Here is a 13,573-nt window from a genome sequence, read left to right as displayed (position 1 = left end):
TTTCAGAAAAGATAACTGGCCAACATTTTATGCTAACGTGCTAGGATGTTAGACATGGTAAACATAACCTGCTAAACATGAACTCTGTCAGTCATTTAGTCTGACAGAGTTCATAGCGTGGCTGTGCGTGTCAGGATACAATGCGTTGTATAAAAAGTTCATGAAATTAAAATCTTACTTCTTCAAACTGGGCAAATCAGGCATATAGGTGATTTTTATTTAGGGGTCTTTCCTTTTAACAGCTGTCTTCTTGAATGTTCAACTTAATCATAGACCTTAGGGGAAATCCACTGATGTAGTGTCCAGGTTTTACTTCCCTTTTCTTGCACTGAAATCCCTTTGCAGTGCCTCAGTGAGATGGTAAAACTACATGTTCTCCCATGTGACATATTTTCTCTAATTTAATAGTTTATATATTCATGGTTAGGTTAGAAGAGTTCACACCCCTGTGCTCGGTTTCTAAAGAAAGACTTTTAAGGTGTATAGATAGTCCAGTAAAAATTCATTGTACTCAGATGTAACTCCAGTGTAAAGAGGCCAATAAACAGGTGAGCTGATAAACATTCAGATGTGACATTAATTATGTAGCAGAAGGGAACGAGGGGAAGTTGTTAATAAGGCGTTCACGTTTCTGTCTTGTGACTCATTTCCAATCAGACAAACGAGGCGCAGACAGTACAGTACAAAATGTGCATAATGACTGATTGACTTAACACACACCGGCAGTGACTTTTCATACCTGTGCAAACACGAGAGTCAACAGTCAGTACTAAGTGGTGCATTGTGCGTTGCGTTATGCAAGGTGTCCTGCTGTTTACATAGAAACTGCTTTCGTACGGTGTTTGTATCAGCGGAGGAATCAGGGTCGAGAGAAGAGTCTGTTCTCTGTGAACACAGATAAGCCTGTTTACCTTCAGTCTCTCTCTGAGAAAAAGTCCGACCTCCAGTGTTTGCTCCACACTGGAATGTGTATATTGTACCCAGGAGGCAGTTCATAATGTCTGGCCGTGTGTGTACATCGATGTGCTTGTATCCGGCGTGCGTGCGTGTGTGTATGTGTGTGTAGATCTTCATCAGTAAAACTCTTAATGCTTTTCTCAGCAGACGGAGCTCCACGAAGCTGCTGTCTGTTGTCTGTCTCTGTTCTGTTTGTAGTGTCCTGTGTGTGTGTTTTTTGTGTAGAAGGTGACATAATGAGGCTACTGACCTGTTCACTTCTCCCTTCCTGATTGACAGTGTAAACAGTAGCGCGCTTAAATTAAGGGTTAATGTGGGTTGGATCATAACCACAACGTACATGTTCCTTTTTAATTCGGCATCAAACTATTTTGTTGATTGTGTAACGGTGACACCGTGATACTACTACTACAGGATGAGAATTCACTCGTTATCTACATTTTACAGCAAAACAGAAAACAGGGAGTTGTTCTTTAAAATGATGAATTAAGTTAAAATAGTTTTGAGAGTCGTTACTCACAACTCATGTCGTATAAAGCCAAAATCTTCACTGCAGCTAAAGCTTTAGTGTGCGTCTGTCTGAAGGTTGTGCACAAGTCCGACTGCACATTAAGGGTGTAAATATCGTCATTTCGAATCCATTTGGGATCTCGTGGCTTCAGGAGACCTAGATTACGCTGGACGAACTGTTCGGAGCCATTTATGTTTTTGCTTGGTTGTTTTTGAATAGTCTTTATTGAATTCAGTCGAATGCTGAGATGTTTTGTAGACCACGAAATCTAAGCCGACTTTGCATCGACATGGAGTTGAGGAGATAATACCTGGATTTGAATTTTCATCCTTTAAAGGGGGGAGTTCATCCGAATCTGTTTGTCCAGGTTTTAAGATGTATGTCTGAGATGCCACCACCCAAATACAGTGGAGTTTAACATCTAATGAATCAGTGACAAAGACTGAACTTTCATTGCCAACAGGCTCGGGGCGGCTTGGGTGAAAGGTCCAAGAAATTCTTAGAAAACGCAAATCTGAATCATGGAAACTTCAGGACAGCTGAATGAAGCTGGTGGTGAGAATGTTTTGCCAACAGCCGCGTGTCCTTCCGGAAACAATGGCCCAGTTCCTTTATTATTTTTGTGGAAACTGTTTTCAATGAAACCAATTTCCTTTTAAGTTCTTCCAGAGAAAAACTTTTCACATCGTGTTCTGAAGGGTATCCCACGACACACTACTACCACATTGTTTCCTGAAAGATGGGTGGATATCTCAAACCTGCGGAACTGTTTGTTGTATTGTATTAGAATTAAACTTTAACTTTTAAACAAGATGTTAACTTATGTCTGCTTAAGTGTAGAATCTCAAGACTTTGACTGCATCAGTTTTTGGTTTAGAACAAAACGTATACGTGGTTGTTGTGGCTCAGTCCTCCATCCTAATCGCGTTGATATTTTTAGCGTATGGCTTGTTATCATTCCATTAAATGGCAGGTGGCGGTTTTTGTCCCTCTACACAGTGTGTTCACTGTGTATGTCTTTCTGAAGGGGGACCGTGTCAAGCTCATTATGGGGATCCTGCTGTTTGAGAGGTGCTTTACCTCGGGGGTCACGTATTGTCCTCTTCAGCTCTCCATTGAATGCTCATCTCTTGTTCTCACACCCTCGTTGTAATGTGTGTTTACACTCAAATGGACACTCTGTACTCTGTGTGTGTCACTCACAGATCAGTGTTTGATTCGGGGTAATGATCCACTCGTACAGTAGTGGTGTCCTCAGATAACTGTTCGATGCGCGAGGATGCAAAGAGCCGGACCAATGGACCCGCAACAGATTGGGCTACACTGTGCGTGGTGAGCAGTTCATTTACTGGCTCTAAACACGTTTGCAGGATTGAAAATGGCCCTGAAAAAATCTGGAGCAGGCGGAATGCCTTTATAACTGCAAATCTGGCTCACAAATTTTTTCGCATGTTTTTCCAGCCGGCCACTGATGGGCCAACAACTTCAGGATGTCCAGATAGTCCATATAATCCCCGCCTCATATCATCCTTGTTTGAGATAAAATAAGTCGCTGCTGCGGTTTAGTTTCTCAATAAATCCCAAAAAATTCTCTTGTCAGTATATAATTATATTATTGATATGTATTTGGAACAGATTGCGGTATATAACAGATGACAGATGCAAAAAAATGAACGAAAAGAGCAAATGAAAGTGTTTCCACTTATACCAGGGGTTGAGTTTATGAGCTGAAGGTGCTATATATAAGATTTTTAGTTTCAAATATTCAAAATTGATTTAAATGATTAACAGCATGTGTTCTTGAGTCTCTCTCTGCCACGATTCCCTCCTTTGGTGTAAAACTGTGACCTGATCTCTCATACAGTATTTAGGTTTACAGAGAACGCCAACAATATCAAGCTAAACTCTTAATGAATCATGGTTATGCAGAAGAGTTGTAGTCTGTCCTATAAAAAGACATAATATAAACCTGAAGCTCATTCTGTCAGAGGGTTACTTAATTCCTCCCACTGCTCGACCCCGACATAAATGCATGGAGATGTCATTAGAAAATGGGATGCGGTGTACGCCCAGACAGTGCAAACATTGTGAGATTTTTTTTTTTTTTGTAAGTCAAGAGTTCCATTACAAAGAAGTGTAATAAAAGCTTCATGTCATGACATCCCCCATAAATCTAACTTGTAATCCTGGAAAAGTTTGTATGTCAAGAAAGTCGGACCACTTTCATCTTACTGTCTATTCATCCTCATTTGTGAGGCAGCACGGGAGAAATGCTCTGGATTTACTGTGTATGTGTAAAGTTTTAGTCCTCAGAGCAGCTGATTACAACTTCGCTGCACAAAGAGATCTAGATGAAGCATTTTCCAAAGTAGAGGTCCAGAACTATCTGTCAATGGCCGGTACACCGAAAAAACATTACTCCCCAAAATATTGGTCCAGTGGTCATTAAACTGCAACTTCACAAATGCAAGGATTTCCTGTTTCTCCTTTTAAAGGTGCATTACATCAGTCCTTTTTGGTTTAACAGATTTGATGTTATGACAAAGATGCCTATGTGTTGTGTTGCAGAGAAGTCCTCTGAAGTTAGCATGCTAACTAGCTAGCCCCTAGACACCTTTTCCTGCTAGCTTACAACATTAGCACTCTACCATGCTCCAAGCTCCCAGTACGGGCAGTGTCTGCTTATAGGAGCACTAGCTGCATGGCTAACTAAGCTAACTAGCTAATGGCAGCTGTTAGTCTGTTGATATGCTGCCCTCCATTTATTTGGAGTATGAATTTGACAGGTGGTAGTTCATACACACAGCCCCTTTAAGTACATTACTAACTGTAATTTATTTTTAACAATTCTGATGTTCGTGCTGTTGGCTTGGACAAAACAATGTAACTGTGTTGGCATTTCAGATTTTTTTCAGACCAAACAACCACCTCAGCAACATTTTCCTTGAAACAGAATATTTTTACAGTGCTGTATTATTACTTTTACTTAAGTAAAGGATCTGAGCACCTTATCCATCACTGTCTACCAAAGTAAACACATGTACATACAAGTAATGTTAAATAAAGTAATACTGGTCATTTGTATGACCTATATTTACCTGACGACTTTATATGGCAGTCCAAATTATGACTTGTGTTTTTCATAATTAAAGGCATAATTACTCAGGTAGGTTGTGGTTCTAACCCCACAGAACACCGGAGGTCTGCATTGATCGAAGCCAGTAAATGCTAGAACTCTGACACAAGGGATCACTGTTGGCGTCCTGCTTCCTGCCAATAATCAATGCATGGTTTTCACCATGACCAGGACCATTACCCGACCTTAATCCCATCGCATTTTGTAACCTAACACATGATCTTTCACAGACCTCAAAGATAAAATGTATAACATTTCTGCATTAAAACAAGTGTCTAGACCTAGACAAAATGACTAGACCTTCCTGTTATGTTCTGCTGAGTTGTTTATTTCAGGGAAACCTCAGATAATGCGTGAGGGTGAAGAAGGAAGTCGGTCAACATGACTAAACTTAATGTGAATGAAATGTAAAAATAAAATATGACTTCATCTGTAAAGATTTCGGGCTGAAAAACTCCCATGATCTCACGCTACTCCACGCCTTGAAGTCACATCTTTCGTTATTGGATTGATTTATTAGCAGAAAATTCATGCCGTTGTTAAACTAACTGCTTTTTGTCTGTTTGCCTAATCAAAACTATAGCAGTTGCTGATCAGAAGGCTCTTATATGAATCCTTGAAACCGTTATCAGTCATTTGCTGTGATTTTTGAGGCCGCCGAACAACTACGCTGTTCAAAACGATTTCTCTGGAACGACAACGACATATTGTAGCTTTGTTTGAATGATTTGTTGTTCTACTTTGACCGTTCAGGTTTACATGCAGCGGGCTGTGGCACATGCCTGAGAAAAGAAAAAGAAATGACGAGAGAATTGGCATGCTTTCCCCTCATTTCCATCGAGCATAATCCTTCCGGGCAGCCACACTGCCTGTCTAAACATCGTCATCATCATCTCCACGATGTGTCACACAGAAAAATACCCAGGAAACATGAGCAGAGTTCAGGAGAAGAGTGGGAACCACAGCCCAGTATTAAACCACAGAAGCCATCAAACTGCCCTGTTCCTTTCTCTCTGCTCTGACTATTGGATGCCAACGGCACTGACTCGCTACTGTGAAATGTGCTGTGTATACAAGCCTGGCTACTTTCACAAACGCACGTCCCACCATGTGTTTACGTCCACAAGTGCGTGTGTGTCTGTATCTTTGTTTGCCCAAGTACCAGCTTGAATCATCAGGTGAAGTTTATCTGTATGTAAGTGAAAACCTGCCATCAGTGTGTGTGTGTGTGTGTGTGTGTGTGTGTGTGTGTGTGTGTGTGTGTGTGTGTGTGTGTGTTTATGTGTGTGACAGATGTGGGTAGCTGTATGTTTGCTCTCAGAGAGGAGGTGAGGAATATCACGGCCCTTCTCCAAACCGCCTGCTCTCCCGCTCGGCTCAGATCTAGCCGTTGTTTATACGATCTAACTCTTGGTGACAAGGTGACGTCATCAATAATATTTTCTACGGGCGCTTCTTTATCACACAGGTTACAGTAAGCGTTTGCCTGCGAATGCGTAATAGTGTAAACTCACTGCGATATCCTTCCCCTTAGTCACAACAGAGCCCGTATCACCAGTCTGTCAGCAAAGGGGGAAAAAAAAGCGTGTTTTTCCTTGTTGTGGAGACGAGGCTGAAATGAAATTCGGGTTTCTGTTTTTCACAGGAGGAACGAGTGAGCTGACGGGGTTTGCGGTCACGGCTTTAGACTTAGTTTCACTTGTTCACATGTGCTTTTCATTGCATCCCACTGTCCCACTGTTTTCATTGTCTGTGTTCATGAAGACACTAACCAGTCTTTCAGTCTTTTAAGATGGAGGCAGCACAGATAGTTATCTGAATGAAAAATATGAAAGATGTTATTTTTTGGCTGTGTGTTTTGTATTTTGCCAGAGCAACTGTGATATCCACTGACGGTGTGTCGACACTCACAGGACTGGTGTGAAACAAATTTGGCTTTGAGGGAAATACTATTTTCGGCAATAAGACACTCCGATGTTGAACTAAATCCTGCAGTCATGGATTTAAGTAAGGGCGCTCCGATCACGATTTTGTGGGCCCATCACCAGTTGCTCGAAGCATCAGCCGATGAGCCAAAATTATGTTTCTTTACTAGTTTTCAGTTTTTAGTAGCAAAATAACATTCCGAAAAAAGGATGAGGAAATAAATACTGATATTAATTTGTATTGATTCAAAGAAGAAAGTTTGAAAATAAATGAAAAGTTATCAGGAAACTATAGAAAGCAGAATTAAGAAAAACACATAGGACACAGAATTTCGGAAACATTCCGATCAGTCGGCACCCGAATACATTCCGTCATCATCGCGCTGAAGAAGCCTTTTCATCTTTGCCTAAAAAAAAAGAAAAACATAGCTGGATAATTGAACATAGTTGCTGATTAATTCAGGAAATACTCTTTTAAACCATGTCAACCTCAAAAGTGTAAAACTGAAACTGGAAGTGGTCAGACGCGCAGGGAAAGTGTGCGACTTATCCAAAGACGATCTATTCCCCCAAGGGTGTGCAATTTCTCCACCTTGCACCTTGTTTGGTGGGAGGTGGAGAATTGGCACACCGGTGAAGTCTGCAGATGCATCCAGATGTTTGGAAATGGAATACCAAATGGTTCAAAACTTCCGAGCTTCATTCATGAACAATGAAAAGACCTTTGTTGCACTTAACTCTGGAGAAAAATAGTTGAGTGCTGAGTCTCAGACCATGTTGTCGGCCAGGAATGAGACTCAACAACATTCAAGTGTCTTTTTCTCGGGAATCGCTCAGTAAACAGCATCGTAAATTACATTTATATAACCACATTAACAAAAAGATCTGTTTCCGCTCTAGCAGTCGTCACAAGTGACAGTGTTTAGTGTCGGTGTGTTGTTTTTATTATTCTGCTTTTTAACCTGCCAAGTTTCTTTGAGTACCTTGAAAAGCGCAACATAAAATAAATGTATCGCTATTAAAAGATCATATCGTGTGTCTGCGCTGACTTGGTGATCGACGCTACAATTCATTTGATGAATGTCTTTATTCAAAGTGATGATTGGGTTCGGTGATGATGTTGTTAAGTGTGATGGCAGACATTCTTTCATTTGAAAAACCCTCAATTAAAGCTTTTCAATTCTGTAAAAAAAATGACGTGCAAGACAGCCCTAAAAAGTCCAGTATGTGTTGTTGATGTGATTTCAGAAAAATCTCTCCGCGTTCGCCTGTATCTCATACGTCAGGTTCCAACAAAGTCGCTCACTTTCATCGGGCCTCTTTCAGTCAGACAGACAGATCAGCCCTGACATTCACCTAAATGGTTACGCAAGTACCTTCAAACTGGTGCACTTTTCTGTCTGTTGCTCTTTTCCAGGAATTCGGCTCTTTGTCTTTCTTTGTAGCTGGTGATTGATGAGCTGGAGGCTGCTCAGACCCTCAGAGAGAGAGAAAGACAGAGAGAGGGAGAGATGGAGGGAGAAAGGTATTGAGGGATGAAGAAGCCTATTTGTAATTGGAAATGTGTTGCGTAAGAGCTTAGCTCGTTACCACATGGCGATGGAAAGACACTCTTATATGTCGACGCTGCTGTGCTCACCTTGTCCTTTCGACCTCTCTGTCAGTCTTGCTCTTATTTGTGCTTTTAATCTTCATTCCAACAGTATGTGATCAGATCTACAGTGTGAGAATGTGTCTGTCAGCTGTTTGTCGTCACCTCTGTTGACAACATCTGTTTACTATTGTTATGTCAGATGGGCAGGCGAATAAAAATGCCCTCCTGTGTGTGATGAATGTACACCACACCGTCTCTGGATTTGGTTGTGCCAGCAATTTTAAGACCGTCATATGTCATAGCTGATATAGACACGAGTGATTGTTTATTTTGTACATTGGTGTGCAAAAATTGTAATTCACGCAATATGATTTTATTCGCATAATTAGTGTGCTCCCTTTAGGTGTTAACTCCAAGCAGATTGTTTTGAAATGAAAAGTATGTCAGCTAAATTACCGGCCTGTTCACAACCGGTCTTATGTTTCTCTCCCTGTAGTCTTGGACTCACGGCTACTTTGTTGGAACATAGTTGGACCAAAAACCTTTAAAACACACATCATCTCTGCACGTGTGCCTATGTTATACATGTTGCTACAAGCAGGGTCGTATTTGCGTGCTTGTGTGTCAACAGCCATGTCGTCTCAAATTAAATATAGAAAGGTGCCAGCTGATTGCCATGCCTCGTCCAGCATTAGGTCGCATTTCACCATTGCCCTGCCCTCCAACTGTCAGGTGTCAGTCAGGTGTTCCTCCGAGGGTTAAAGAAGGCTGGAGGTTTCCACGGCGTGACTGGCATCTTGAAGGTTTTAGAATAGTTGGCACAACCGTCCGAGGAATACACTGACCGTCACAAACAATCTCTTTGTGTCTCTCAGGGAGTTTTTTTTTTTTTTTTTTCAAAAAGTCGAACATAGGCTTCTAATTTGGAGTCGTGAGTTCACGGTTCAGTTTAAAGTAATCCCGGTGTTGGAACGTGGCCATAAACGACAGGCCTGACCTCCGCTTTACAAGTTTCCAGTGTCATAAAGAAGCTGTGGTGCCAAGTATTTACCCTACTCAAAGCTCTCTATACCCCGCTGGCACGGACTCCTGCAGCTCCCAGCCAGGGGAGATCCAGAGCTGAGTTGTGGAAAACACCCTTCTTGCATGTGTGGAGGTGTGTGTGTGTGTGTTTGTGTAGACTTGTTAATGCAGAGGCTTGATGCAAAGGTCGGTTGAGTCATTAGCTGCTATCAGATGTTTCACTTCAAATTTGATTCTGCTTGCTGATTTGGCTCTTTGTCAGTTCTCCTCTCTGAGGCGCCGAATACTCATTACAAAATAAGATTTAAAAAAAAAAGTTAAACATGTCAGTAGAGCTCAGTTGAAATTTGATAACTTCACGTCAGCCTTTTCGCAAATTGTCTTGGCCCTGGATTGCAGGTGCGTTGCATTTTGCGGCTCGCAAACTGTAACAAACAGAATCCCTGTGTCCCCTCAGTGAGATCTAACATCAAAAGGCAAAAAAATGAACTGTAACGAGCCCAAATGTCAGTTCAGGTCATGGATTCTTCTAAAAAACAAATCATAGAAAAGTTGATTAAATTCAGCTTCATGCCTCAGTTTATACCTGCTTTGCGAGCCAAGAAATTAAGCCTCGAGTCAGAGGAAAAGTGCTGTAACTGTGCGCCACATGAGAAAAAAAGTAGATCGTCAGTGTGTTTCTGAATTTGGTTTGCTTCAGATGCTTTATCGTGTTTGATGCAATAGCTATCGTGCACAAAATGCCTTGGCGTGTAAACTTTTTCGACACAGTTCCACTTTCCTCACTCTCATGAGAGCAAACCAAGCTTTGAGCTGTTTGTCAGTCTGTCTGCAGCCGTCCAAGGCTCCATCCAATGATGTCATCCCCGCTAATCCCGCGATGTAAGTCAGTGATGTCATTCAAACTCTGGGAAATAATCTGATGTCAGATCAAACAGTCGAGCTCACAGGGCAAGTCAAAGTCACCGCAAAGTGTTGTTGTTGTTACCATCCTCTTATTATGTACGGTTAATTTCAGATTTAGCTTGTTTGTTTTGCCAGTTAGTTTATCGGTTGATCTACTGATTATATACTCTATCAATTGATTAGCGGCTTTTCTACACAAGGTAAAAAATGTGAGAAATACACATAAAATTACCCAGAAGCTTTCGGTCATTTGTTGGGTGCGACCGACAGTCCAAAACCACAAAACATTAAATTGACAGTGTGATGAAAAATCTAATATTTGTATTTGAGAAGCATGAACAAGAGAAAGTTTGACATTTTTATTTGAACATTTTAAAGTATTCGCTGGTAAAACTGTAGAGTAAATGTGTGCGAGTGTGCAGCCACAACATGCACACCGCCTCACACAGAATCAGTGTCACTTCCCTGTTTCAGTAAAAGAGAATAGCTCTTCAGAGAAAAAGGGGTTTAATTGATATCAGTTTGGTTTTCTTCTTCCTTTTTCACTGACACAGTATAAATACATACACACTTCTTGCTAATCAGTTTCCGTCGAAAAAGTTAGGTCTCATAAGTCTTCACCACAGTAATATGTCACTCTCTGTGAGCAAATTCCCAAAGATTTGTGAATCTGTCGCTCGCCTTTGTGACGACTGAAGAACCAGCAAATGAATGCCATGTGGTTTTGTGCCATTTTCATCCTGACACGACTCCACTCCTGTTGTTGTTTTATTTCTCAGTTTTTACTGGAGTCCGATTCCATATCGGGTTTTAGCAGCGGCCTGCCACAGAGAGAGAGAGAGAGAGAGAGAGAGAGAGAGAGAGCAGGTTCAGAAAGCTGGAAGCTTGCACTCTGCAAGTATTTGAATTATGCCATTGACGTCAGCACAGTCATAAAGTAGACGGCTGCCCTTCCCCTGAAGTATTCTCTTGCCAGCAGGCCTGTTCAGCTCGGCGCAGATGGATTCAAACGCTCTCTGCTTCACAGACCGGCTCTTTTGTTTTGGTATTTGTGAAGCCTTTGGTCCCCCCCCAGCCCCCCACCCCCACCAAAAAAACACCACCATCACCGCCCTCTTTGTGGAACAGGACAGACAGCCGCCTGTTTAAAAATCGATTCACCACCCCATTTTAATTAAAATCCTCCTGATTATTAACAACAAAGAAACGGAACAGCCAAATCATGGTTTGGTTATCATTACTCTGCAGTAATGTCGCTGATTTTTGGCAAGGCAGCATTAAGATAACTTTGGTCTGTTGTGGCCATGAATGCCACATGCCTGTTTAGTTGTTACTTGGAGGGAACTTGTATTTAATCTTGATTCAATCAGGAAGTTTCATTTAGCCAATATGGACAAACACAATCAGTCGTATTGTGCGTGCTCGCCACTGCCAAAAGACTTTATTGGCCCAATTTGATTGTGTTGTGTGTGGTGGGGCACACACACACACACACACACACGTGTGCAGACACACTGACACGCCATGCTTACCCATCATGAGGAGGCATGCTGTTCGAGGTCATTTGAGGTTTGTCTCAGCTGGTCCTCATATGTTTCTCCAGACACCGATCCTTCGTTGCACGCAAACCCCTTCGTCATAGAGCCCCTCCGGTGGCTTTCCGCACCTCGCTCATCAACTCTGCTGCGTCCTGGCGTGGACCGGCCTGGCTTGGCTCCGTTTCAAGGCCAGCATGCTAAATACGGTCGAGATACTGTTAATAAGATGGTCGTGTTTTTCTTGACAACGGTTCAACAACAGCTGGAAAAGTGTTGAGACCAAAATGATTTCTTGCTCGGCCTTCTATAAAATCTTATCCAGATATCAAAGCCAGAGAAACAGAAGAAGTGTGACACATGAGGCGGGCCTGCCCAGCTGCAGCCCACTGAGGTTGTTTACTTCCTCATTATTGGAAAGAAAACCTGTAAAAGTGATCTGAGCCCTGGTTTAAAAAGGTCACAGAGGCTGGTGGGGTGTCTTGTGTATTTCCAACATGTTAACCTGAACTGATCACACCTGCATATCTTAAACCAAATAATAGGCATCAAATAGAACCGGTAGCTGACCTGTATTGTTCATTTTACTGCCACGGCATTGTTGGTTTAATTATACATGTTATAGAGCTCATTCGGTGTAACCCGAGTCCTCAGAGGACCAGAGATCCCAAACTGATTAGACAAAACAATATTGGCACCCTTTATTAGCCAAAAATCTTCACTGTAGCGGCTACGCTTAAAGTATTAGCATGCAGCCAGTCTGAATTGGGTCCACAAGCTTGACAGCACAATGGGAGGTGTAAATGGTGCTTCTCAGCCATGCTAAGGTGCATGGATTTGAAAAGACATGTGCAGCCGTCTGCACATGTCTTTTCAAATCAGTTTTGGATCTCAGGGCTTTTGAAGGTCTGTTTTTGAAACTGTTTTTTTTTTTTTTTTTTTTAATTAGCATTGGGTTGAGAAGATAGCGAATTTGAATTTTCATTTCATTTTCCTGTTTAACATTAAATCTAATGGTTGCTCTAGCTAGGATGACAGATCACTTGTATCCATAAGGGAATCCTTGTTGATGTCTCCTTGGGCAAAACATTCAAACTGTTTGGTGTGTCTTTGCCAGCGTTCCTGGACCCCCCCCCCCCCTTTCGACCTGTGACATGACAGTAAAGTAAAGTGTCTCATGGGAAAATATGACATAACATCGAGCATTCCGGTGACCTAACAAACGGTGGATCTGTTGTGCTGTGGGGGGGCATTTTGCTGGCATGTCCTGGGTCTGCTGGGTCACCGCAAATCAATTTAAAATTGCTCTGATGATCACCTTTAAAGCATGTCATGTCAGCACGTTGCTACAGCATCAAATCACACTTACTCAGCCTCGATAACCTGTACCCCTCCCTTGTTTCTCCACCCCTGAGCCAACAGTTAACCTCAGTAATCATAACTCTAGACTTTGAAACCTGAAAAAGAAACGAAAGCATCAACAGCAACAGAAGTTTGGCTAACTGGGTTCGTGGCTCCTCTGATCCATGCTAATCAACCCGAGGGGCAAATGCCAGTCAGCATGACAATGAGGCCCATTCAGCCCCGTCAGTACTGTTGCTCCCAATGTGGGAGTTCACCTCAGGTAACACAGACAAAGCCCGGTCTGTTGCTGCGTGTTTGTGTGTATGTGTTTGTGTGTGTACACATGTTTTTGAGGGGAGTGAGACACTGTGGTGAGAAGGAGCGAGCCGGGAGGGGGGGGAGAATGCTGTCGAGTTTATGAGAGCAGGAGTCAAAACAGCCGGAGAGAGCGCGGCTCAAGGACAGGAGGGTGTTTTTGCTCACAGGTCCACGCAGAAGACTCGCCGATACGACGGACAAACAGCCTCACTGACGTCCATCTGTTTTATCAGAGAGAGTGAGGGAGACACAGAAAGAAAACATCTCACATTTCTACGCCAGAACACGACGACCAGTCAGATAGCCACGATCACTGTACGTGAG

At 42.3% G+C, this 13,573-nt stretch overlaps 1 protein-coding gene and 1 long non-coding RNA gene across 4 annotated transcripts in view; one reads left to right on the top strand and one right to left on the bottom strand.

Moving 5' to 3' along the window:
• The window catches only part of LOC115591202 (cAMP-specific 3',5'-cyclic phosphodiesterase 4B-like), a 182,880-nt gene that overhangs the window by 139,138 nt on the left and 30,169 nt on the right, over positions 1-13,573 (top strand). The gene's annotated exons all lie outside the window — the stretch shown is intronic.
• Positions 10,406-11,911, bottom strand: LOC115591203 (uncharacterized). Its single transcript, XR_003985925.1, has 2 exons — positions 11,585-11,911; positions 10,406-10,873 (listed from the first exon to the last, which is right to left on the bottom strand). It is a non-coding gene; the product is annotated as an uncharacterized LOC115591203 (long non-coding RNA).

This window comes from Sparus aurata, chromosome 11 (assembly GCF_900880675.1).
Source record: "Sparus aurata chromosome 11, fSpaAur1.1, whole genome shotgun sequence".
Taxonomy (NCBI): Eukaryota; Metazoa; Chordata; class Actinopteri; order Spariformes; family Sparidae; genus Sparus; species Sparus aurata.
The sequence above is the reverse complement of the archived record's forward strand: the minus strand, read 5'-3'. Positions and strand labels throughout refer to the sequence as shown.